At 40.1% G+C, this 23679-nt stretch overlaps 1 long non-coding RNA gene and 1 other non-coding gene across 3 annotated transcripts; one reads left to right on the top strand and one right to left on the bottom strand.

Annotated features, from left to right (window-relative positions):
* The first annotated feature begins 1441 nt into the window (after positions 1-1441).
* Positions 1442-1548, top strand: LOC145103383 (small nucleolar RNA R71). The gene has a single exon (XR_013706477.1). It is a non-coding gene; the product is annotated as a small nucleolar RNA R71 (small nucleolar RNA).
* A 1637-nt stretch (positions 1549-3185) lies between these two features.
* Positions 3186-23673, bottom strand: LOC145100868 (uncharacterized). 2 transcript variants are annotated; one of them, XR_013705338.1, is made up of 3 exons: positions 23585-23673; positions 23102-23498; positions 3186-3731 (listed from the first exon to the last, which is right to left on the bottom strand). It is a non-coding gene; the product is annotated as an uncharacterized LOC145100868 (long non-coding RNA). The 2 variants fall into 2 exon arrangements; XR_013705337.1 differs by lacking the exon at positions 3186-3731 and adding an exon at positions 6181-6438.
* Positions 23674-23679: the final 6 nt, after the last annotated feature.

Raw genomic sequence — 23679 nt, 5'->3', positions numbered from 1 at the left:
TCCTTCATATCCAAAACTACAAAAAATCTATTGGAAAAAAAATTTCCCAATTTTCACCAAAATATCCTCCACGATGCCCCGGGGTTATGTCACTGAACGGTTCGCCATGTGAATAGTCATTCTTGTAGCCTTCATCTTCTGAATTTCTAACTTCTGATAAAATGAATAAGGCATCAAATTAATGCTAGCCCCATAATCGGCTAAAGCATTAACCTTCATTTTGTTGCCAAATTCACACAGAAGAGTGAGGCATCCAGGATCTCCCATCTTCTTCAGTGTCTCTCCCAACACAGCTTTTGAGCTTTGTTCACTTAGAATCACCTTAGAATGCTTCTTTAATTGCTTGCGAGTGTCTATCAAATCTTGCAGTAATTTTTGATGCTCGGGAATTTTGGATAAGGACTCGATAAAAGGAGTATTAATCGGGATCCCCTTCACATGCTTGACAAACTCTCTATGCTCTATTTCTAATGGACTAAGGGTAGCTTGGGAAGGAAAAGGCAAAGGTGGCTGATAAACCGAACCAGCTACAGAATTGTTCTGTTCATGATGCGCCCATGTCGTGAACTTATATGGTTCACATCGTGAATTCTAGAATTCAGCAGCTTCATGATTTTCGAGCTTGGGCTTCTTCAACTTTGGATCGGGCTGCTGTGGTTCTTCTCCCAATGTCTCCAAGAAGTCAGAGATGGCTTCTTCTTTAGTGTCTATGGCCATTACATGAGATTGGGTCTTCGTTTCGGGATTTTTTGGGGATAACTTCTCATGAACTTGAGTGGCTAGTTGACCAACTTGTACTTCAAGGTTATGGATGGAGGCTTGCTGATTCTTTATTAAAGTTTGTTGTTCAATAATAGCAGAATCAATGGCATCGTGTCTCTTTTCCGAAGCTTCCATAAACTTCATCAACATGGTCTATAGATCGGGTTTCTTCTCGGCTGGTGGCTGCTCCTTTTGATAGAAGCCTCGACCTGTCTGCCTATACTTTTCTTCTTTTTGCTTCTTATACTCTTCATATGGCAGCCACTCCTTCTTTGGTTTCCTCCAGTCCTCATCAAACTTATCCCCACTCAAGTAGCACACTTGAGCTTTTCTATTCCCAAACTCATCTAAATTGTAGTCCTTAGTCAAGTGTGGACCACTACATCTCTCGCAACTCGCTCTTATGGCATGTATCGACTGGTCCTTTTGTGTTATCCTTCGATCCAAATTATTCAGCATAGCCATCACAGCTGCTATTTCTTTAGTTTGGGCCCCTCCACCGCCTTTGATTCCATCTTGCCTAGGGTTGTGGTATTCGCGAGAGTGCTTCGCGAATTCTTCAATCAACTCCTTGACCTCCCTTGGATTTTTCTTTGTCAAAGGTCCTTGAGATTCAAGGAGTTATCTCGTCATAACGTTGACCCCATCATAGAAAATCGACATCTCTTGTTGCACATTTAGATCATGTTGAGGGCAATTTTTGAGCAAGCCCTTGTACCGCTCCCATGCTTTGTATAATGACTCCCCCGGCTATTGCTCAAAGTTAGCTATTGCCTTCTTGAGTTTAGCTATCTTGGATGGTGGGCAAAACTGGTCTAGAAATTGCTCACGCATTTGAGCCCAAGTGGTGATTATGCCCGGTGGAAGTGATTTTAACCACTCTTTAGCAGCTCCCTTGAAAGTAATAGGAAGCATCCTATGCAAGACGGTGTTTCTGTTGACATTTGGGACATTGAAGTAATCCGCAATGTTGTTGACTTCATCTAGATGCTTAAAAGCATCCTCATGATCTTTCCCAAAAAATGGGATATCCTTCAGTGCAGTCAAGATGTGCCCCTTCAGCTCGAATGTGGCAGTGGCAGGTATTGCAGGTTAGACTAAACCGGGACCCACATCTTCTCGGATCCGCTTCTTGTAAGCTCCCATGGACATCTCTTCAATTGTTGCCATCTCGTTCCTTGGCTCGTTCTCGGGTCCGCTCGTATGTTCTTCAAATTCCAACTCGGTATCATATTCGGATTCGGTTTGGACGGGTATTTCATCCAAGTGTTCAAAATTGCTCTCGTGCCTTGAGGATGTACTTGACTCTCCTGTCTTCTTTCCCGACTTCCTTGAAAATGTTGACTTTAATTCTTGCAGTGGCGTCTTCTTATCAGTCTTCTTGTGAAGTGCAGCTTATGGATCTTCAATTGGTGGCAACAAAGGTGTGGTAGATCCTCTGGTCATGAACTCCTGCAACTTGCTAAACTAAAAACGTAAAACTGAACTAAAATAAGAAAATACTAAAAACTGAAAATCGCAGCTTTCACGTCGTGAGTTTATAAAACTCACGTCGTGAATTCTATGACAGAAACAGAAAAACAATTTCTTTTATATGCTAATCAAATAAGCTAATAAACAAAAATAACCAATAAATAACTGATTAACTATTTGCAGAGTTTATTCCACAAAAAGGGTCGATTAATCTAATGCAACTAAATAAACTAATAAACGCGCCGCTCCCCGGCAACGGCCCCAAAAACTTGATGTGCACAAAAGTACCCACTAGTTTTAATATTTATAACCTAACAAACTTAAACTAACTATGCACTTATAGGCAGTGTACCTAGTCGGATTACAGTATAGCTTGGGTAAGTCGGGTGTTGATCACAGGGAACGGTGTTACTAATTAATCTATTTGCTATCAAATTAACCTAGTTATTAACAAGTTTAGAAAAGGGTTTTATATGATTTTACAAGATCAGACGAACTTAAATCAAATTCAATAAGTAAAAACACACTCTTGTCTAGTTAGAATCCACTTCATCCTTATGGCTAGTTAATGATTATGGATTATCTAGTTGGTTTTAATTATATTAGTAATTTAGTTCTAACTTTACCAATAATTAATTAATTCATGTCAAACTATGTATGGTCACACACAATTAAACACAAAATCAATTATGAATATAAATATGCTATGTAAGATTTATTATGTAAACGCAATTATAGTCACAATACACATTCTCTAGCACAGCTAAGTTTATTTACTCTAATTACTAACTAAGATTGGTCAATCCTAGCTCTAACAATTTAATGTTCACTAAATCATTAGGTAGACAAGTTCATGCAATTAATGGTCACTAAGCTACACAGAACATGACATTAAGCAACTAGAGAAACTAACACAAGCATGCTAGGTAATACAAATCAAACACAAGCAATTTTACCAACTAATTAAATCCATAAAAATTGATCTATTCATAAGTTGGAAGCTTCATCTAGCTAAACAAGAGTAGCTAGATTCAGCTGCTCATAATAGCATCTAACACACCAACACAAATCAAAGTGATATGAAACATGTTCTAGTTAACAAATAAATAAACTAAATTGTGGACCTTCACTCTTTTGGTGTTGAAAGCTTCTTTCTAGGGCTTTTCTTCTACTCAAAATCGTCTTCTGGAACTCCTCTCTTCAGCCAAAAGTCCCTCTATTCGTAATGCTCAAGGGTTTATATAGTTGCTGATTTTTACAAATTCACGTCGTGAATAATAAGATATTCACGTCGTAAGTTTCAGATAATCGTGCCCGTCAAGGATTCCTTCACCCGCGTACATATCTTCTAGAACCAACTGTCACGTCGTGAATCTTCAAGTTCCCACGACGTGAGAACGCTTTTTCTTGATTTTCTTTTCTTTTAATCTTTTAATTCCCAAAGTTTCTTTCTTTAAAGCTTTTAGTCCCTTTACTTCAAAATGTCTTCTTTTTGGCTGCAAATAACATTTAAGCTCATAAGTACCATTATTCTAAACAAATTACCAACTTATTAATAAAAATGTACTTAAATATTGCCTAAAAATTGGTATAAATACGGCAATATCAGGCCAGTTAAGGCGTTTAAATAGGGTGCAAAGCCTGAAGATTAGGGTTTCACGCTGACAGCCCTGCTCGTCGAGTCGAGGCCTCTCGACTCGTCGACTAGACTTCAAGTCCTGCGTCCAATCATTCATTCCTAATCGACGAGTCTAGGGCCTCCAACTTTTCGAGTCCCTTGCAAAAATGAATAATTCTATATTAAAATACATATCAGGAACCGGGCGTTACATAAAGTCATAAAGTTCCTGACATTATGACTTTTCATGGCTTAATGGGGTCCAAACCATAATCCAAGTTTCCTAACTTCATAAAAAGGTCACCAATTCTTGCATGACAGGATAATACTCCTCAAGATCCAAACTTTATGACTTAATGAGCTCGAAAAGGACCAAATATGAGGCTCAAAGGTTCTGGAGTAACTTCTATTCAAAAGATCCATAATCTTGGGACCAAAGCATAGAAATACCACCCAAAACTAAATCTACAAGAGAAGTCATCAAGGTTAAGACTTTATACCTCCAGAAGATAGATCAAGATGCACAAATTCTATATCCACAAGTTCCAAGTTAACCAACACTTCTCCAATGAGCTCCTTCCTCTTCAATGTTTACCAAAAACACACCAAATCACTCAAAAGTCCCAAGAATTCTAAAATGGAGGCTAAGATTTCAATCTTAGGGTTAAGATTGATGGAGGCTGAAGAGAATAGGGGTTGAACATAATTTAAGGCCTTTAAATAGGGCCCAAGACCCTAAATTATGGTTTGCACCTGATTGGAGTATGCTGTGCGTACTCCTGGTATGCCCAGTATACTCTAAAGGCCAACCACAATCATCCATCCTAGTACACCCAACGTACTCCCTGCTCGCCGAGTGTACTAGGCTTAGCCTTAAACCAACAAAATTCCGAAGGCCATAACTTCTTCATTCTAAGTCCGATTTCAACGATCCTTATATCCACGGAAAGGTAACAAGAAGCTCTACAGTCCTATCGACTCTCTTTTGCCTTAAAACTTTCCGAACTTAAATCCAAAATTCTTAAAAGGCCTGATCATCACTTTATGGTTATACTCTTGGGCTCCAAAGCACAAACCAAACTATCGAATCTCCGAATCTACATTATCCACATCCAAAGGGATCTAAATCTCTCTTTCCCCAAGGCCCAAAGCCTTAAGATGAGTGATCTTCGGGTCACGACCCCGAATTACGAAACGTTTCAGAATAGGGCGTTACAAGTATGTTTCAGGAGGTTAAGATGATAAATTCTATTGATCGAATAAATACTTATATGGTTTAAAGAAAGCTTAGAGAGCCTAGAATACAAGAATATATGAGCATTTCTAGAAGGATGAACCCATACAAACATGCACTTTATACAAAGAAAAATCGAAATGGAGATATTGTGATTGTATGCTTGTGTACTTGTATGTGGACGATATGAACTTTACCAAAAATAATCCAAGTATGTTCAATGACTTTAAAAAAGTGATAACTATAGAGTTTAAGATGGCAGATATTGGTGAAATGTCATACTTTCTTAGATTTGAAGCAAATCAAATCAATGATTTAATGTTTATGTCACAAAAGAAGTATGTGGATGAATGAAACTAAGTGTTTTTGTTCAAAAGCTTAGTGGGAGGTTAAAGACACATCCATACATTATGTATGTAGTTGGAGTGCTAAGTATATACATGGAGAAGCAAAAACAAGATCATTTTGTTGCAGCTAAAACAATTTTGAGATACATAAAAAGGTACGCTGAACCATGGTTTATTTTACATGTGCTCTTAAGATGTAAAGTGGGTTGGCTATTTAGATAGTGATTATGGTGGAGATATGGATAATAGTAAGGGGTTGTTTGGCAGGATCTGAATTTTTAAGAGGTCTGAATTTCTATGAGTGTCTGAGTTTTTAAGATCTAAATTTTTAACATCTTGTTTGGTTGGAACCTTTGAATTGTTGTGCTAAATTATCAAAATGGTCATTTTACCCTTTTTTATTATTTTTTGCTGAATAATTAAAATATATATATATATATATATATATATATATATATATATATGTATATATATATATATATATATATATATATATATATATATATATATAACACCATATAAAATCCAAATTAACATAAATTAAAATTTATCTTCAATAATTTATAATGATCTTTTTGAGATATTTTTACAAAAATAACATCATTTTTTACATCCTAATCATTTCAAAGATAAAAAAACAAAATATTTGACATTGAATATTGAGATATAAATGACAACAAACTTGAAAACGAACAGATGATGATCGATTTGTACTCCTTGTGCATCATTACATTAAACACGATATCCCCTTAATTTTTTATTTTAAACATTTCAACCTGCAAATCCAAGTTCAACAAGGAAACAAATAAACACTTTAAACATGTAACAACGTAAATTTTCAAAACAATTTTTCATTTTTAAAACATTCATTCACTCATAAAATAATGTCAAAATACATTGTATCAAATGTTATCATCACAAAACATCTCCCCAGAATCTCAAACATAAACTCCAATGCGTGTGTGTACGAATCATGTCGGCACCTTCCCGCTCATCACTAGTACCTAAAACACATAACACAACACTGTAAGCATAAATGCTTAGTGAGTTCCCCAAAATACCGCATATAATATATACGCCACTCGAGTCTATAATACGACCTTCCGGTCGATGTGTCTCAGCGGGACCCTCAAGTCCCGTAACTCGTTGGACCCTCCGGTCCGGTCATAGCTCGTTGGGCCCTCCGGCCCGGTCTGTATCGTTGGACCCTTCGGTCCGGTATATAACATCATATAACATATATATATATATATATATATATATAACACATAGCACATAATCTCATTCATAACACATAAGACCCTCTGGTCTACACAATATACCACTCTAGGTAACGTATAGTGAGAAGACTCACCTCGATGTCTCGGTAAGTATCTGACTCGGTAGAAATGTGATCTAGCCTCCGCCTAATCACATATGTAAATACTCTCATAAATACAACTGTACTCAACCCTAAAAGTCAACAAGGTCAACGGTCAAACTTTGACCCAACTCGTCGAGTGCACTAGGGCGACTCGGCGAGTCTACACGCGTCCACTGACTCTCTAGACCCTCTCTTGGCACGTCGAGTACTTCCCCTGACTCGACGAGTTCCACCTGGCATGAATCGTGGGGCCACCCCGACTCAACTCGCCGAGTCTCAAGAACAACTCGGTGAGTTCCAACTTGAACTCAGTCCCCCCTAACTCTCCCTGACTCACTGCGTTATTCCCCAACTCGGCAAGTCCACTCACAGAGTTATTAACGGGCAACCTTCATACTACTCGTCGAGTCTGTTCTTCGGACTCGGCGAGTTCATGCCATGCACAAACTCTATACAACTCATGAGGTCAGATCTGTTCCATACAATCATAGATCTGGCCTTCCCAAGCATGATAATCATGTAAATTTCGGACCTTGACACTCATATAACATCTAAATGGTCCAAAATGGTGATTTAGCCCCAAAAATGACATCCCAAGCTCATGGTTCCCAAAATGACTCATAAAGCTCCAAGGGTTAAGGCGTCTGGACCTCTTTGGGTCCAGATCCAGAACTCAAACTCGAGAAGGGGCCAAATGCTCCACTTAATCAACCTCCAAAAGGGTTAGAAAACCCTAACACTAAGAATCAACATCAAAACTGAAGAAGGTCCGAGAATAATACCTCAATACAGTCTCTATGAACTCAAAAACCACCAAAATTGCACCTCCTTCGGTCTCCTCTTGCCTTGATCACTTCCTTCTTGCAAAAACACCCACAAATGGATCAAGAATGGCCTCTCCTTCGTCACAAACGCTCTAGATCTCTTAGGGTTTCTCTCTGGGGGTTGGTGGCCGCAAATGACGGCCCTAAGGGCCTTTAAATAGGTCTCAAACCTTGGAAATTAGGGTTTCATTAAACAGCGTGGACTCGCCAAGTCCACTCGTGAACTCTCTGAGTCCAGCTGTGAACTCGCATACGACTTCGCGACCATACTCGGCGAGTTTAGACGCCAACTCCCGAGTCTCCTCACAACACCCAAAAATAAAAGAACAAAATATAATACCTGGGAATCCGGATGTTACAATTCTCCCCCACTAGAATCAGACTTCACCCTCGAAGTCTCACTTTGCAAACAACTCCGGATGCTGCTCCCGCATCTCACGCTCCGGTTCCCAAGTCAACTCTAACCCTTTCCGATGCTGCCACTGGACCTGCACTAGAGGGACTTCCTTGTTCGTCAAAACCTTGATCTTCCGATCCCTGATCGCCACCGGTCTCTCAGCATAATTCAGGATCGCATCCACCTGAATATCTTCTAATGGCACCACTGCTGACTCGTTGGCTATACACTTTCGCATCTGCGACACGTGGAAAGTGTCATGAATCTGACCCAACTCTGCTGGCAACTCCAAACGATAGGCTACCCTACCTACCCTCGCGATCACCCTGAAAGGACCAATATATCGAGGCCCCAACTTGACCCTCTACCTGAATCGGATCACTCCTTTCCAAGGAGAGACCTTCAAGAGTACGAAGTCACCGACCTCAAACTCGAGCTCGGACCGGCGTCTGTCCGCATAACTCTTCTGACGACTCTGAGCGGTTAACAACCTCTGTCTGACCTACTAGATCTGCTCTGTCGTCTGAAGCACAATCTCGGTGCTGCCCATCACACGTTGCCCTACTTCTCCTCAGCAAATAGGGGTTCGACACCTCCTCCCATACAACAACTCAAAGGGCGGCATGCCAATGCTCGAATGAAGGCTGTTGTTATAAGAAAACTCTGCCAAGGGCAAATACGTGTCCCAACTCCCGCCGAAATCCAACACACATGCCCGGAGCATGTTCTCGAGCATCTGAATCGTCCGTTCACTCTGCCCATTAGTCTGTGGGTGGTATGTGGTACTAAAATGCAGTTTCGTACCCAATTCCTCATGAAACTTCTTCCAGAATCTGGAAGTGAAACGTACATCTCGACCTGAGACTATCGAGATCGGCACTCCATGCCGCGATACCACCTCTCTCACGTACATCTCTACCAACTTCTCCGCGGAAGAGCTCTCACTGATGGCCAGGAAGTGAGCACTCTTCGTCAGCCTATCCACAATCACCCAAATTGCATCGACACCCCTCGCGGACCTTGGCAATTTGGTGATGAAATCCATGGTAATCTTTTCCCATTTCCACTCGGGAATCTCTAATGGTTGCAGCTTACCATGTGGACGCTGGTGCTCGGCCTTCACCCTGCGACAGGTCAAGCATCTCTCTACAAACCAAGCGACATCCCTCTTCATACAGGACCACCAATAATCTTTTTTTAAGTCCAAATACATCTTAGTGACCCCGGGATGGATTGAGAATTTCGATTGATGAGCCTCCTCCATCAAAATGGTACGCGTGCCGCCCACGGACGGTACCTAAATCCGACCCTGAAATGCCATAAGCCCCCGGCTATCGGTAACTAATTCTGATACCAGTCCGACAACTCGCTCTCTCTTCTGGCTCTCTGGCTTCACAGCCTCAGCCTGGGCCCCACGAATAGCATCCAACACCGGGGTCATCACTGTCAATCTCAAACAAACATCTCGTATTGGGGCGCCCTCCGCCCTACGGCTCAATACATCGGCTACAACATTAGCCTTGCCCAGGTGGTACAGGATCTCACAATCATAATCCTTGACCACGTCTAACCACCTCCTCTGGTGCATATTCAGGTTGGGCTGATCCATCAAATACTTCAAGCTCTTGTGGTCCATGTATATCGTACACCGAACCCCATACAGATAATGTCGCCAGATCTTGAGAGCGAACATTACCGCTCCCAGCTCCAAATCATGAGTTAGATATCTCGACTCATGAGGCTTAAGCTGCCTCGATGCATATGCTATCACATGCCCCCTCTGCATAAGCACCACTCCCAATCCAGATATCGATGCATCACAATATACCATAAAATCTTCCATCCCTTCCGGAAGGGCTAAAACTAGGGCTTCGCATAATTTCTGGCGAGGTGTCTCGAACGAGGTCTGCTGCTCCGGACCCCAAGAAAACGCAACACCCTTCCGGGTCAACTTGGTGAGTGGCACGGCGATCTTGGAGAAATCCTTAATAAATCTTCGATAATAGCCGGCCAAACCCAGAAAACTCCTGATCTCGGTGGGTGATCTCGGCACCTCCCACCTCATGACCGCCTCAATCTTGGCCGGATCGACCAATATCCCATTCTGGTTTATGAGGTGCCCCAGAAACTGAACCTCTCGTAGCCAGAACTCATATTTGGAGAACTTGGCATAAAGCCTCTCCGATCTCCGAACTCTAAAGATCTCCCTCAAATGCTCCTCATGCTGCTCTCTGGATCTCGAATACACCAATATGTCGTCGATGAACACGATCACTGAGCTATCCAACATCGGTCTGCACACCCTGTTCATGAGATCCATGAACACCGTCGGTGCGTTGGTGAGTCCGAAAGGCATCACCACGAACTCATAATGCCCATAACGAGTCCGGAATGTTGTCTTCTGGACGTCCTCCTCCCGCACCCTCACCTGATGATAACCAGACCTCAAATCGATCTTGGAGAACCAAGATGCTCCCTGAAACTGATCGAACAAATCATCGATCCTCTTCAATGGGTAACGGTTCTTGACCGTTAGCTTATTCAACTCACGATAATCAATGCACATCCGGTGCGAACCATCCTTCTTCTTGACAAAAGGAATAGGCGCCCCCCATGGCGAACTACTCGGCCTGATAAATCCCTTCCCCAGCAGCTCCTGGAGCTGCGAGGATAACTCCTGCATCTCCGGAGGTGCAAGGAGATAAGGCGCAGCTCCCGGAACCAATTCAATACTGAACTCTACCTGCCTCTCCGTAGGCACACCCGACAAATCCTCTGGAAACACATCCGGAAACTCACGCACTATCGGAATCTCATCAACCGACTTCGGTCCCTCTGAATCAACCCTCGCATCCATCACATATGCCACAAATCCCCTACAGCCCTGCTGTAGACTCTGTCTCGCTCTAGCGGCCGAAAAAAATGATGACCCTATACGTGTACCCTCGCCGTACACCGTAAGAACTCCCCCACTAGGGTCTCGAATCTTCACCAATTGACGCTCGCAGTCTATCACAACTCCATACCGGTTCAACCAATCCATACCTACTATAACACACACGTCCCCCATCGCGATCGGAACCAGATCTATCAGGAACTCCACACCGAAGATCTCAAGGACACATCCTCGAATCACATCCGAAGCATACACTTCTCGCTCATCAGCTATGGAAACTCACAGAGGCCGATCCAACGCCTCTCGATGGATACTAATATGCTGACTAAATGCTACGGAAACAAACGACTGACTCACACCCGAGTCAAAAAAATACCAACGCAGGCACAGAACTCACAAGAAAAGTACCTACACATATCATCATATAAGCATAAAAACTCAACTTAAATAAAAGATGAAAATAGAATACATACCAGGCACAACATTGGGCGTCGCGTGGACCTCCTCCGCGGTCAATTGAAATGCTTTCCCACGAGCCTTCGGGGCCTCGGCCTTCACCGGTCGAACCTCGGTAGCCCTAGAAATAGGCGCAGATCCCTGAAGAAGTTGCGGGCACTCGGCCTTCCGATGGCCGGTCTGGTTGCAATGAAAGCAAACCGAAAATCCCTTGGGGCAATCCCTCGCGATATGTCCCTCCTTCCCACACTTCTAGCATACCTCAGCCCTGCACGACCCCTCGTGACTCTTACCGCACTTCCCACAAGTGCGGCCCTTCGCGCCCCCAGATCTCGAATTAGTGGCTCTAGCCCGCTTGGCTGCCGGCCGCCGATCCGCCCTCTGCGACTCAGCCTCCTCCCTGGCCTGAGTCTCCAACTCGATCTCCCTCGTCTGGGCATTTTCCTAGAGCTCAGCAAATGTCCGGTAAGTCAAGTTCGCCACGAACTACCGAATATCTCTCCTCATAACACTCAGATAACGACTCATACGAGCTTGCTCAGAAGACACCTGCTCAGGGCAAAACATCGTCCTCTCATGAAACTTCCTGGTGATCACTGCCACAGAATCAGTACCCTGCTTGAGGGTCAAGAACTCCTGAATCAACTGTTCCCTCTCCACCGGGGGAATATACTCCTCTCTGAACATAGCGGTGAACCTCTCCCAGGTCACCTCGGAAGTCTCAGCCAAAGTGAAGTTTACCGTCACAAACTTCCACCAATCCTTCGCTCCCGGGCGGAGCTGGTTCAAGGCGAACCGAACCCTCAAGTGCTCTGGGCAAAAGCACGTATAGAAACATCCCTCAATGTCTGAGATCCACCTCATAGCGGCAATCGGGTGCTGCGTCCCGTCGAACTCTGGTGGCTTCGTGTTGCTGAACTCCCGGAACAACAACGAGTCACCACCCTGAGGTCTGGCAGCAGCAACAGCAGCAGTAGTTGCAGCTGCAGCAGCCTCATTCAGCGCTGCGTACCACTCATCAAAAGTCTGAATCAACATGGTCTTGATGTCCCCAAACATCTCAGGAATCTCATCCCAGATGGCAGTAGCCACCTCCTCATGAATCAATCGACGGATCTCCTCGTCACTGACACCACTGCTCTCAGGTGTGTGTCGAGTCCCAACCATTAAGCCTCTGAAATACAACAAAAATTATCAGAGACTCGATCGAGCATACACATACTCGATGACACAACCCTACTTGTCCTCTGTTGTCCAAAAGATTCTTACTTGGAATGCCCAGTGATCCGTTGTCTTCAGTAGTACGGGCCCAATACTACTGACCACACCGCATCAGCATTCACTCCAAGTCCTCCTCCTTGGATCTTGGATTACAAGTAGGCTATTCTCATGAGCTCCTAACTGCTATCTACTCGCTCTCAAAGCATCTCAGCAGCAGAAATCTCCTAGGCTAAGGCATCACAAATCAGGCCACTCTAGTCCTAATATGTATACCTAGCCTACTCTAGCATGTACAATGTAACATAACATATCTCATAACACATAATGTAAGGGTACTTTTGAGGATTCACCGTTCGGGCGCTGGCTGATCGTACACACGGCTCTGCTCTGTTTGTCTCAAAACTCTTTTTACTCTTTTCAAAAAATTTACTTCATTATCAAAATTTTCCTCAAATCCTCAGTTTGAGTGCAGATACGCCCAAAGATGCATCCGAATCCCTCAAACCAAGGCTCTGATACCAACTTGTAACAACATAAATTTTCAAAACAATTTTTCATTTTTAAAACATTCATTCACTCATAAAATAATGTCAAAACACATTGTATCAAATGTTATCATCACAACACATCTCCCCAGAATCTCAAACATAAACTCTAATGCGTGTGTGTACGAATCATGCCGGTGCCTTCCTGCGCTCATCACTAGTACCTGAAACACATAACACAACACTGTAAGCATAAATGCTTAGTGAGTTCCCCAAAATACCGCATACAATATATACGCCACTCGAGGCTATAATACGACCTTCCGGTCGATGTGTCTCAGCGGGACCCTCAAGTCCCGTAACTCGTTGGACCCTCTGGTCCGGTCATAGCTCGTTGGGCCCTCCGGCCCGGTCTGTATCGTTGGACCCTTCGGTCCGGTCTATAACATCATATAACATATATATAACACATAGCACATAATCTCATTCATAACACATAAGACCCTCTGGTCTACACAATATACCACTCTAGGTAACGTATAGTGAGAAGACTCACCTCGATGTCTCGGTAAGTATCTGACTCGGTAGAAATGTGATCTAGCCTCCGCCTAATCACATATGTAAATACTCTCATAAATACAACTGTACTCAACCCTAAAAGTCAACAAGGTCAACGGTCAAACTTTGACCCAACTCGTCGAGTGCACTAGGGCGACTCGGCGAGTCTACACGCGTCCACTGACTCTCTAGACCCTCTCTTGGCACGTCGAGTACTTCCCCTGACTCGACGAGTTCCACCTGGCATGAATCGCGGGGCCACCCCGACTTAACTCGCTGAGTCTCAAGAACAACTCAGTGAGTTCCAACTTGAACTCAGTCCCCCCTGACTCTCCCTGACTCACCGAGTTATTCCCCAACTCGGCAAGTCCACTCACAGAGTGATTAACGGGTAACCTTCATACTACTCGCCAAGTCTGTTCTTCGGACTCGCTGTGTTCATGCCATGCACAAACTCTATACAAATCCTAAGGTGAGATCTGTTCCATACAATCATAGATCTAGCCTTCCCAAGCATGATAATCACGTAAAGTTCGGACCTTGACACTCATATAACATCTAAATGGTCCAAAATGGTGATTTAGCCCCAAAAATGACATCCCAAGCTCATGGCTCCCAAAATGACTCATAAAGCTCCAAGGGTTAAGGCCTCTGGACCTCTTTGGGTCCAGATCCAGAACTCAAACTCAAGAAGGGGCCAAATACTCCACTTAATCAACCTCCAATAGGGTTAGAAAACCCTAACACTAAGAATCAACATCAAAACTGAAGAAGGTCCGAGAATAATACCTCAATACAGTCTCTATGAACTCAAAAACCACCAAAATTGCACCTCCTTCAGCCTCCTGTTGCCTTGATCACTTCCTTCTTTCAAAAACACCCACAAATGGATCAACAATGGCCTCTCCTTCCTCACAAACGCTCTAGATTTCTTAGGGTTTCTCTCTAGGGGTTGGTGGCCGCAAATGACGGCCCTAAGGGCCTTTAAATAGGTCTCAAACCTTGGAAATTAGGGTTTCATTAAACAATGTGGACTCGCTGAGTCCAGCTGTGAACTCGCATACGACTTCGCGACCATACTCGGCGAGTTTATACACCAACTCGCCGAGTCTCCTCACAACATCCAAAAATAAAAGAACAAAATATAATACTTGGGAATCCGGATGTTACAAAACATAAATATATATATATATATATATATATATATATATATATATATATATTGGATTAGTGTCTAAGTCCATAACTATTTTTGGTACGTACTTGACCCGATGGTGCATGGTCCTTTTGGGTTGCCTTCACCAAGGCAACTTGATAGGATGAATTATGGAGAGAAAGGATTAAATATGATTTATTAATATATTATGAGAATAATATATTAAAGGAGAAATCATATTGTTTAAATAATATTAGTCAAGAATTAATAAGAATTAAGTTTGTGGCTAAAAGACATTAATTAAACTTAAGGGACTAGAACTGTCAATTGTGTGATAGTTAAATATTGAGCTAATGGACTCCTTATTAAGGGGGTGGACGAATTCTATGGGGAAACCCATTAGAAATCATCCAAAGGCCTTAAGGAAAGAGTCCATGGGTTGCTTAGGGCCTAAGCATCCAAATTAGGGTTTCCTTGTTAGATAACCCTAATAGCCTCACTATTTAAGGAACCCTTAAGCCCCAAAAACGTGGTGAACTTGTTCTCTAGGGTTTCCACACGTTTTGGGCAGCCTCCTCTCTCTCCTTATTCTTCATCCTCTTGCTCTTGGTGTTTGTGAGCCATTAGAGGAGTGACATTTGTGACTCTAAGCTTTCTAAAGTCATTACAAGGAGGATTTGAGATTGTTATTGCTACATAACAATCAAGGTAATATCTTAAACCCATTCTTATGTTAATATTGATTATCATATGCTAGATTTAGGGTTTAAAGTCTTGGATGAATAGCATGTACAATAGAGAAACCTAGATCCAAGCATTAGGGTTGCATGAGCACATAGGATGTTCTTATGGCTAAAACTCATCAGTGGTATCAGAGCCTTGATTGGTTTCTATTGTATTGATGCCTTGTTTGTTTGTTCAAGCTGTAAAATCATTTTTGGCCCCCCTGTCTAATGAACTCGACAAGTTCCAATGTGGACTCGTCGAGTAGGGTGAACTCGGCGAGTCCATAAGGGGACTCGGCGAGTTTAGCTGTCAGACAGGCGCATTTCGGGATTTTTACCTATTTTGACTTAGGATAATTGCCATAATTGTTTAAAATTAATAAAATTCGAATTTTGTTAATTTCTTATGATTATCCTTGTCAAAATAAAAGATTTTGGTCATCTAATTAGATAATTGTTACCTTATTTGATAAATGTTGAATTATGGAAATTATTTGATCATTATCTTGCAAGAATTTGAACTAGATCTAATTAGATAACCACCAATTAACAGGTAATTGCCTTATTTGAATTATGTGATCTAGAATATTCTTGACAAAGTTTGTAAAAGTTTCAAATTAATCCCTTTAGGTTTTATAGTTTAAATTAGAACTCAAAAGTTTTGGTTTTAAAATTTAAATAAGTTAAACCCTAATGTTTTGAAATGTTTCAAAACTTGCCCTCAAGTTTTCGAATTTAAAAGTTGATTAAAAGTTTAATTTAGAAATGTTAAATTCTAAAACCCTAGTATAGTTTTTGAAAAGTTCAAATCACACCCTTATGGTTTTATTAATTAATTAAGGTGTATAATTAAAAGAGATTTACTAAATCCATAAAGTTTTGGTGTACAATTTAATTAAATTAAAAGTATAATTATTAAATTTGACCACCTAGTATTTTAAAAGTGTAAAATACACCCTATACTATATATAACATTAAAAGTCTAACATTATATATATGTATGAGTAAAAGTCAGTCTTACCGTTAGTAGGCCTCATTCACGAAGGTGGTCTATAAGGGGTGTTTAAGGAAATTGCCTATAAAATGGCGATTGAATGGGTATACACTCTTACCCACCACACTATTGACTAGTGGAGGGTCGTTAGCCGAACGGGTAGGATAGGACAGAAATCTTCCATTATAAGTATAATGAAATATAAAAGTAACTAAATGTTTTCATAAAATTCCCAATCTTAGTTACTTTAGGCAAAAGTGAATTGATGCAATTCCATGAAATTACACTTTGTGCCCTTGCGAAGGCGTTAGTGGAGCGTGTGTGGTTAACCGGCACACTAAATGGTTCTAAGCAAAGGTAGCAAAGGGTGACTCAATGTTTGTCATAGTTCGATGGAGCGTGTGTGGTTTACTGGCACATCGAATAGGTGACTATAACATGTGAGGGCACCATGTAGATTTGCATGGTTATTCACACCCGCTTTGTGATCCTGGGTATCCCAGTCACAAACTAGAGGGACATATCGAGATTTAAACATGTCGTTGAAATGTTCAATGAATCTCGAAGGATCTAGGAGTTTTCATATATTTAAAACTTAAATTTCTTTTTCGTTTTTCATGATGGAAAATTAGTGAATCATCATTCACTTACCTTCAAATGTTCTGCAATTTGGGTTACGGCATCCCTCTCCCGAGTTGTGGAATATTGTGTTGGGTCCTAGCCTTAATATCTTATTTGGATGATTTATTAAGGACTCAATCGATCAACTAACTTGAATTTGTTTTCTCCCGTTTTGTAGATGTCAAAGTACGACAACTATGGTCTTCTCAAATCCCGTGGAACAAGCATTCCACATGAAGATGATATTCCACGATTCGTTCGAGGAACAAGAGATCATGCTTCACTTCCTCCTCCTCCTCCCGTTATTCTCCCTAACCCACAAGATCGAAGAATTGAAAGGTTCAATGTCACTAAAGCCCTATTGGAAATGAAATATGAAGATGGTAAACCCGTGTGTGCCCACGTTCTAGGAATGAAATCACACATCGATAGGTTGATAATGTTGGGTGCGTCATTCCCGGATAAGTTGGCTGTGAACTGGGTTCTGCAGTCACTTCCCGAATCATATAATGAGTTCAAGAGAAAGTATTATATGATGGATCATGACGAAAACCTCATTGACCTAACTTACATGCTCATTGCTGCTGAATCAGAAATGATTTGGCAAAGCAATGGAGCGTATTTGTTGGGAAAGTCAACCAACCATGCTTCAGAGGACGTTCTACGAGAACCGACCTGCGTTTGCTGCCAAGAGAAAGGGCGTTGGATACAAGTCTGTCCTAAAAGCCTGAAGAGTCAAGAAGATGGGAGAGTCAAAGAGTATGGCTGTGCTTCAGGTAAATTCCACTATCTAACTCCATTAAGTTCCTATTCGTTGATTCTTAATACATGATGTAATAAGATTGCATTTGAATGTTTTGCAGGATCAGTGAAAAAGAGATGAAGCTTGAGGAAAGAGCAAGATGAGTCTAATCGCGAAGAAATGGATCTCGATCGCATGGATTCGAAGATTAGATTTTGAGCTTAGAAAGTTATGATAGAGTAGTTAGGAATATTTAATTACATAGTTTTCAGTTGATTTTGTATTGTAAGGACAAATGTTTTCCGCTGCTTTTAATGAATAAAATAAATTTTGATTTGACTCATTCATTTATTTATTTATTTCCTTGCAATGAAATCGTTACGAAAAATTGATGTTTGCATATGTCTACAACGAATGGATGTGATTCTTAATCATGTTAATTGTGGAAATGTCGAGAATTTACCAAATAGGGGGAGTTTCTCATCGCCCAAGTTTCAATTGGACAGAAACTTGGAATCATGCAACTTGGTTGCACGATGAAAGAGAAATTTCATGTTTGGAAATTAGACTAAGTCGTTGACAAAGTATCAAGTGAAGGACTAGGAGATCGAGTACACAAAATTGTGTGTTGATCAAGTCCACCGCAAGAGTAAAAAGGATATTCGTCATGATTTACTAAAGGTTTGGTAAATATGATTACACTTATAAGATTAATTGTAACTCTGAATTGATTGAAAAGGTTTAAATCAATAGCAGAACGAATAAGAAGAATCAAGTAGGCAGAAAGATAAAAGTTTCTCTATTCTAAGAGGAAGGGAGAGTACCTTTTATTATGATAGGTCTTAATGATTAAGAACCATACCTCAATTGATCCTCTAAGTGAGTCTTAGCGCAATTGTATGTCTAAGAAAAGGAATCAAGAATTGAAGAAGAAGCCAATCATAATTCGTTCCAAAACAAGTCTTAAAGTTAAGATTGTGACCTTGATTGACAAGTCTTAAGAAGGTTTAAAACATTCATCAAATGTAGAATTTGGAAAAAGGTTTTCTTATTCTTGCACATTTGAAGTTGGAAAGTTGTGATGTCTTGGATAAGACAAAGACCAACTAGGACCAATTTATGAAGTGTTTTATCTTGATAAAAACTACACTAACTCTTGAATATTTGTTTGTCAAGAAATGCTCATTGACAAAAGAATCTTATATGTCAAGGAGTTAGTGGGAGTCTTAATGGTCTTGAAAATTTTCAAGAACTAATCAAGAATAAACCCTATCGATCATCACTAGCACACGAGTAGAGGTTTACAACCTATCGTGTTGACATTATCTTGTTTCTGTGTCGTTCCAATCGAGTTAATTATGCATGTGAGTTCTATGAGTTCTCATTTGAATGCATAAAAGGCAAGGACCTTAATCAATGAAAAGTACATTGATGGGAAAGGGTGAGCTGCTTAACTACTTGGAAGACATGGTGGGCAGCCGTGTTACCATAAGGCAAGAAATCATGATTAAGAAAGTTCGATCCATATGAGTTTGAATTTGTCGTAAACTTTGTTTTGATAAATTCGCATGGATAGGAACACATACACCATTAAAATCTAAGTGTCCTAAGATTCCCTCCTTCATGAAAATGATTGTGAGGAAATGCTTTCACTAAAAGAGATTTTAAGAATATAGTGATTGTGATAATTGGATTCTCAAATTCGATTATGGTTACGGTATCCCTTTCCATGATTCGAATTGTGAGATCTGGCAATTAGTCTGAATTGTTTAAGACACACACATGAACTATCTAAGGCAAAGATGTATAAGTTTATAAAGCCTTGATAAAAGATTATCAAAGCATTGGGTATTAGAAATATGAACTTAAAGAAATTCAATAGGCATTGTTTTTCCTAAAAGTTAAGTTGTTTCTGAATACGTGTCAAAGCTAGTGGGAGCATAAGTGTTATGTTTATAATAATCATCGTGATAGTGGGAGCATAAATGTTATGATTGTATGATTATTAAGGCAAGTATTGCAAGTTAGAAATATTAATTATAGAAAACAAGAGTTATACTTTACAAAGTCGTAAGGATTGAATAGTTGTTTTGCTATAATTAAGGGAGAGAATATTGTACTTCATTCCAAAACTAAAGGCTTAGGTTATGGAATGTTAATAAACTTAGTCAAGGATACATAGTGAGTTCTTAAATTTCGATTATGATTACGGCATTCCTCTTCATAATTCGATTCATAAGAACGTGATACATAAAATATTATGGCAGAAGATTGATAAAGTATCAAATCTTTATGTAAGACGTTATGCGTCGTGTCCCATACGCTTTGGGTATAGGATAGATTGCAAATGCTATAATATTTGACCATTCTAAAATTTTCCAAATGTTTAGCGCATTTAGGGGGAAAAAGGACAAGAATCGGTTTTGACTAAGATAATTAAACAACTATCAAAGGACAATCCAAAGTTCGCCGAGGATTGGTCGCTTGTGAGTAGTTGGAAGTATAGTATTGGATGGACCATATCGACATTATTATCAATAGAAAAGATTCTATTAAGAATGAGTTGTCATATGGTAAGTATGGAAAAGTTTCTATATTGGGAGTTGGATATTAAGAATCAATGTCTAGATAAAAAACTTTTATGCAAAAGGATGTTCAAAGGAATGTACTTTGAGACATCACATCTATGGAATTGTCTTGTAACAATCCCCGATAGAGGACTTTGTAATTTCATTGGCAATATTCATTGTGACTTTAGTGCAGTGACATTACGAAAGGGTCATTGCATAAAATGTTGGAATCTAACATATTCTATAAGTGGCAAGAATTTGATATTCTTTCACTTGTGAAAATGATTAGGAGTTGTGAAATGAGTATGATTGGAAATGTGTTCATTTGATCTATTTCACAAAGTAAGAACCGTAGGTAAACATTGTGTGCATGCTAAGAAGCATGGGACAAGTATTGTAATAATTCAAGTAAGAAGTTGAATACCCGAAACAACAAATAATGAGTAATCGATATGGTGATAAATAAAAGGTGTTTTATTTATACTCAATGATTTGAGGCCATATGGGATTAGTATTATCCTTGTGTTTCACTTTGCATGTTTTGACTTCCTGAATAATTTAATTGGTTAAGAACAGTCAAATTATTCAAACGGGCCATAGTCGTTCATATGTTGGAAGTAGATGTGAATGAAGACTGTCATGAATTGGTGTGTGGATTGTCTAAAGAGTATTAGACATAAGCAAATGTTTGCTGCAACGTTCATGAGTGCTTATGAATATGATTTGAGCATTGGATTAAACCCACGCTCACTTGGATCACTTCATGGATTTGTATCACGAGTGATTAGTGAGACGATAACATCTTATATTCTTGAAACCGAGATGTGTGAGTTGTATCTTGCAAGTCGGTTGCACATTGATAATATGTAAATGCACCAGTAACTTGGTGTTATAAAACATATTGTTGTGTGTGATTTGGTGAGTGAGTGCAAGTGAGCATTGAGTCAAAGTTTATCCGTTCCTTTTATCCAAAGTAGGGTGAAAGCGATATCTGTGGGCCCCTCGATGATTTAGTGATGGCACCTAAGCGCTTGGCCAAGCCGGGACTAAATTGATGTGTTCAATTGTAGTCTGTTGTCAGTCGTCATAAATCTGAATTCGGGAAACAACACATAGACAGAGAGAATGATTTAGATCCATGTCTCAGTCTATACGATATCTAGAATGGAGGAATATATGATCCCTTATCTAAAGGACACGCGTATCTGATAAGATCAGAGTTGACAGCGGCTTTAGAAAGCTACGATTGCAGATCAGGATCTGAAGTCATAAGCAGAATAGTTATTAGACTTATCCAAGTGGGAGACTGTTGGATTAGTGTCTAAGTCCATAACTATTTTTGGTACGTACTTGACCCGATGGTGCATGGTCCTTTTGGGTTGCCTTCACCAAAGCAACTTGATAGGATGAATTATGGAGAGAAAGGATTAAATATGATTTATTAATATATTATGAGAATAATATATTAAAGGAGAAATCATATTGTTTAATTAATATTAGTCAATAATAAATAAGAATTAAGTTTGTGGCTAAAAGACATTAATTAAACTTAAGGGACTAGAACTGTCAATTGTGTGATAGTTGAATATTGAGCTAATGGACTCCTTATTAAGGGGGTGGACGAATTCTATGGGGAAACCCATTAGAAATCTTCCAAAGGCCTTAAGGAAAGAGTCAATGGGTTGCTTAGGGCCTAAGCATCCAAATTAGGGTTTCCTTGTTAGATAACCCTAATAGCCTCACTATTTAAGGAACCCTTAAGCCCCAAAAACGTGATGAACTTATTCTCTAGGGTTTCCACACGTTTTGGGCAGCCTCCTCTCTCTCCTTATTCTTCATCCTCTTGCTCTTGGTGTTTGTGAGCCATTAGAGGAGTGACATTTGTTACTCTAAGCTTTCTAAAGTCATTACAAGGAGGATTTGAGATTGTTATTGCTACATAACAATCAAGATAATATCTTAAACCCATTCTTATCTTAATATTGATTATCATATGCTAGATTTAGGGTTTAAAGTCTTGGATGAATAGCATGTACAATAGAGGAACCTAGATCCAAGCATTAGGGTTGCATGAGCACATAGGATGTTCTTATGGCTAAAACCCATCAATATATATATATATATATATATATATATATATATATATATATATATAGAAAATGCATATCAAATTCGTCACCAACTTTTCAAATTATGTTGCTAGAATCGATAATTTATCAAAATCTCCAGTTGTTATAACTTGTATAAACTACTTTCAATTCATATAAAATTTATTCATAATTGCTAGATAATGATGCACCATCATTTATATATCAAACTCCATATGATATGAAACGTATGTATCTTTGTGGAACCTTGATCATTTTCTATCTTAAGATTTTAAATAATATCATCTTCTTTCTTAAGATTTTAAACAATATTCATATTTTCTTTATGGAACCTTGATACTAGTAATAACATGTTTTATCAAAATTTATCATCTCGATCCTGACCGGGCATGAAATACAGAGAAAATTAAAATCGAGGACTGATAATCGAGTTCTAGGGCAAAAAAAGAAGAGAGAATCAATGTATTTATAAGAATCGGTTTTCAAGGGGAAAAGAAAGAATAATCGATCTATTTACAGAGAAATTAATGTCGGAAGAAAAAAAAACTTACCTGCAACATGAGGTCATTGTCGCTGGCGGTGCTAGCGGAGGCTGGCGGAGGCAGAGGCGGTGGCGAAATCAATGTCGGAGGTAGCAAATGATCGTAGATCGGAGAGGTAGGAGAAGGGTGGAAGGGAGGAGAAGGGGCAATGATGTCGGAGCTTGGCGTTGGAAGTTGTGGTGTGAGTCGATTTCAGGGAGGTCGACGACGTGAGGAGGTGATCAGTGTTGGAGATGGTCGGAGGTGGGAGGAGACGAAAGAGACGATCTAAAGGTAGGTGTGTGGTTTTGGAGGCGTGTATCAGCGTATTAGGGTAAAAAGGGGAAGGAAGTGTGCTTTTTTAGATGCAGTTTCAAGTCTGAAAGTTTAAGAGGCTTTTATTCATATGCTACCAAACACTCTTAATCTGAAAAATTAATAGTTAGCCTCTTAAATTGTCAATTAAAAGGTTACCAAACAGCCCGTAAGAGTACTTATCAGTATGTAATTCACCTTGGTTCAACAGTGTTTTAATGGTCTTCAAAGAAGCAACAAATTGTTGTTTTATCAACATGTAAAGCAGAATATATGCTAACTGCAGCATACAC

Source organism: Lactuca serriola, chromosome 4 (genome assembly GCF_051521515.1).
Source record: "Lactuca serriola cultivar US96UC23 chromosome 4, Lser_US96UC23_V15, whole genome shotgun sequence".
NCBI lineage: Eukaryota > Viridiplantae > Streptophyta > Magnoliopsida > Asterales > Asteraceae > Lactuca > Lactuca serriola.
This window is presented reverse-complemented; position numbering and strand designations above follow the sequence as displayed.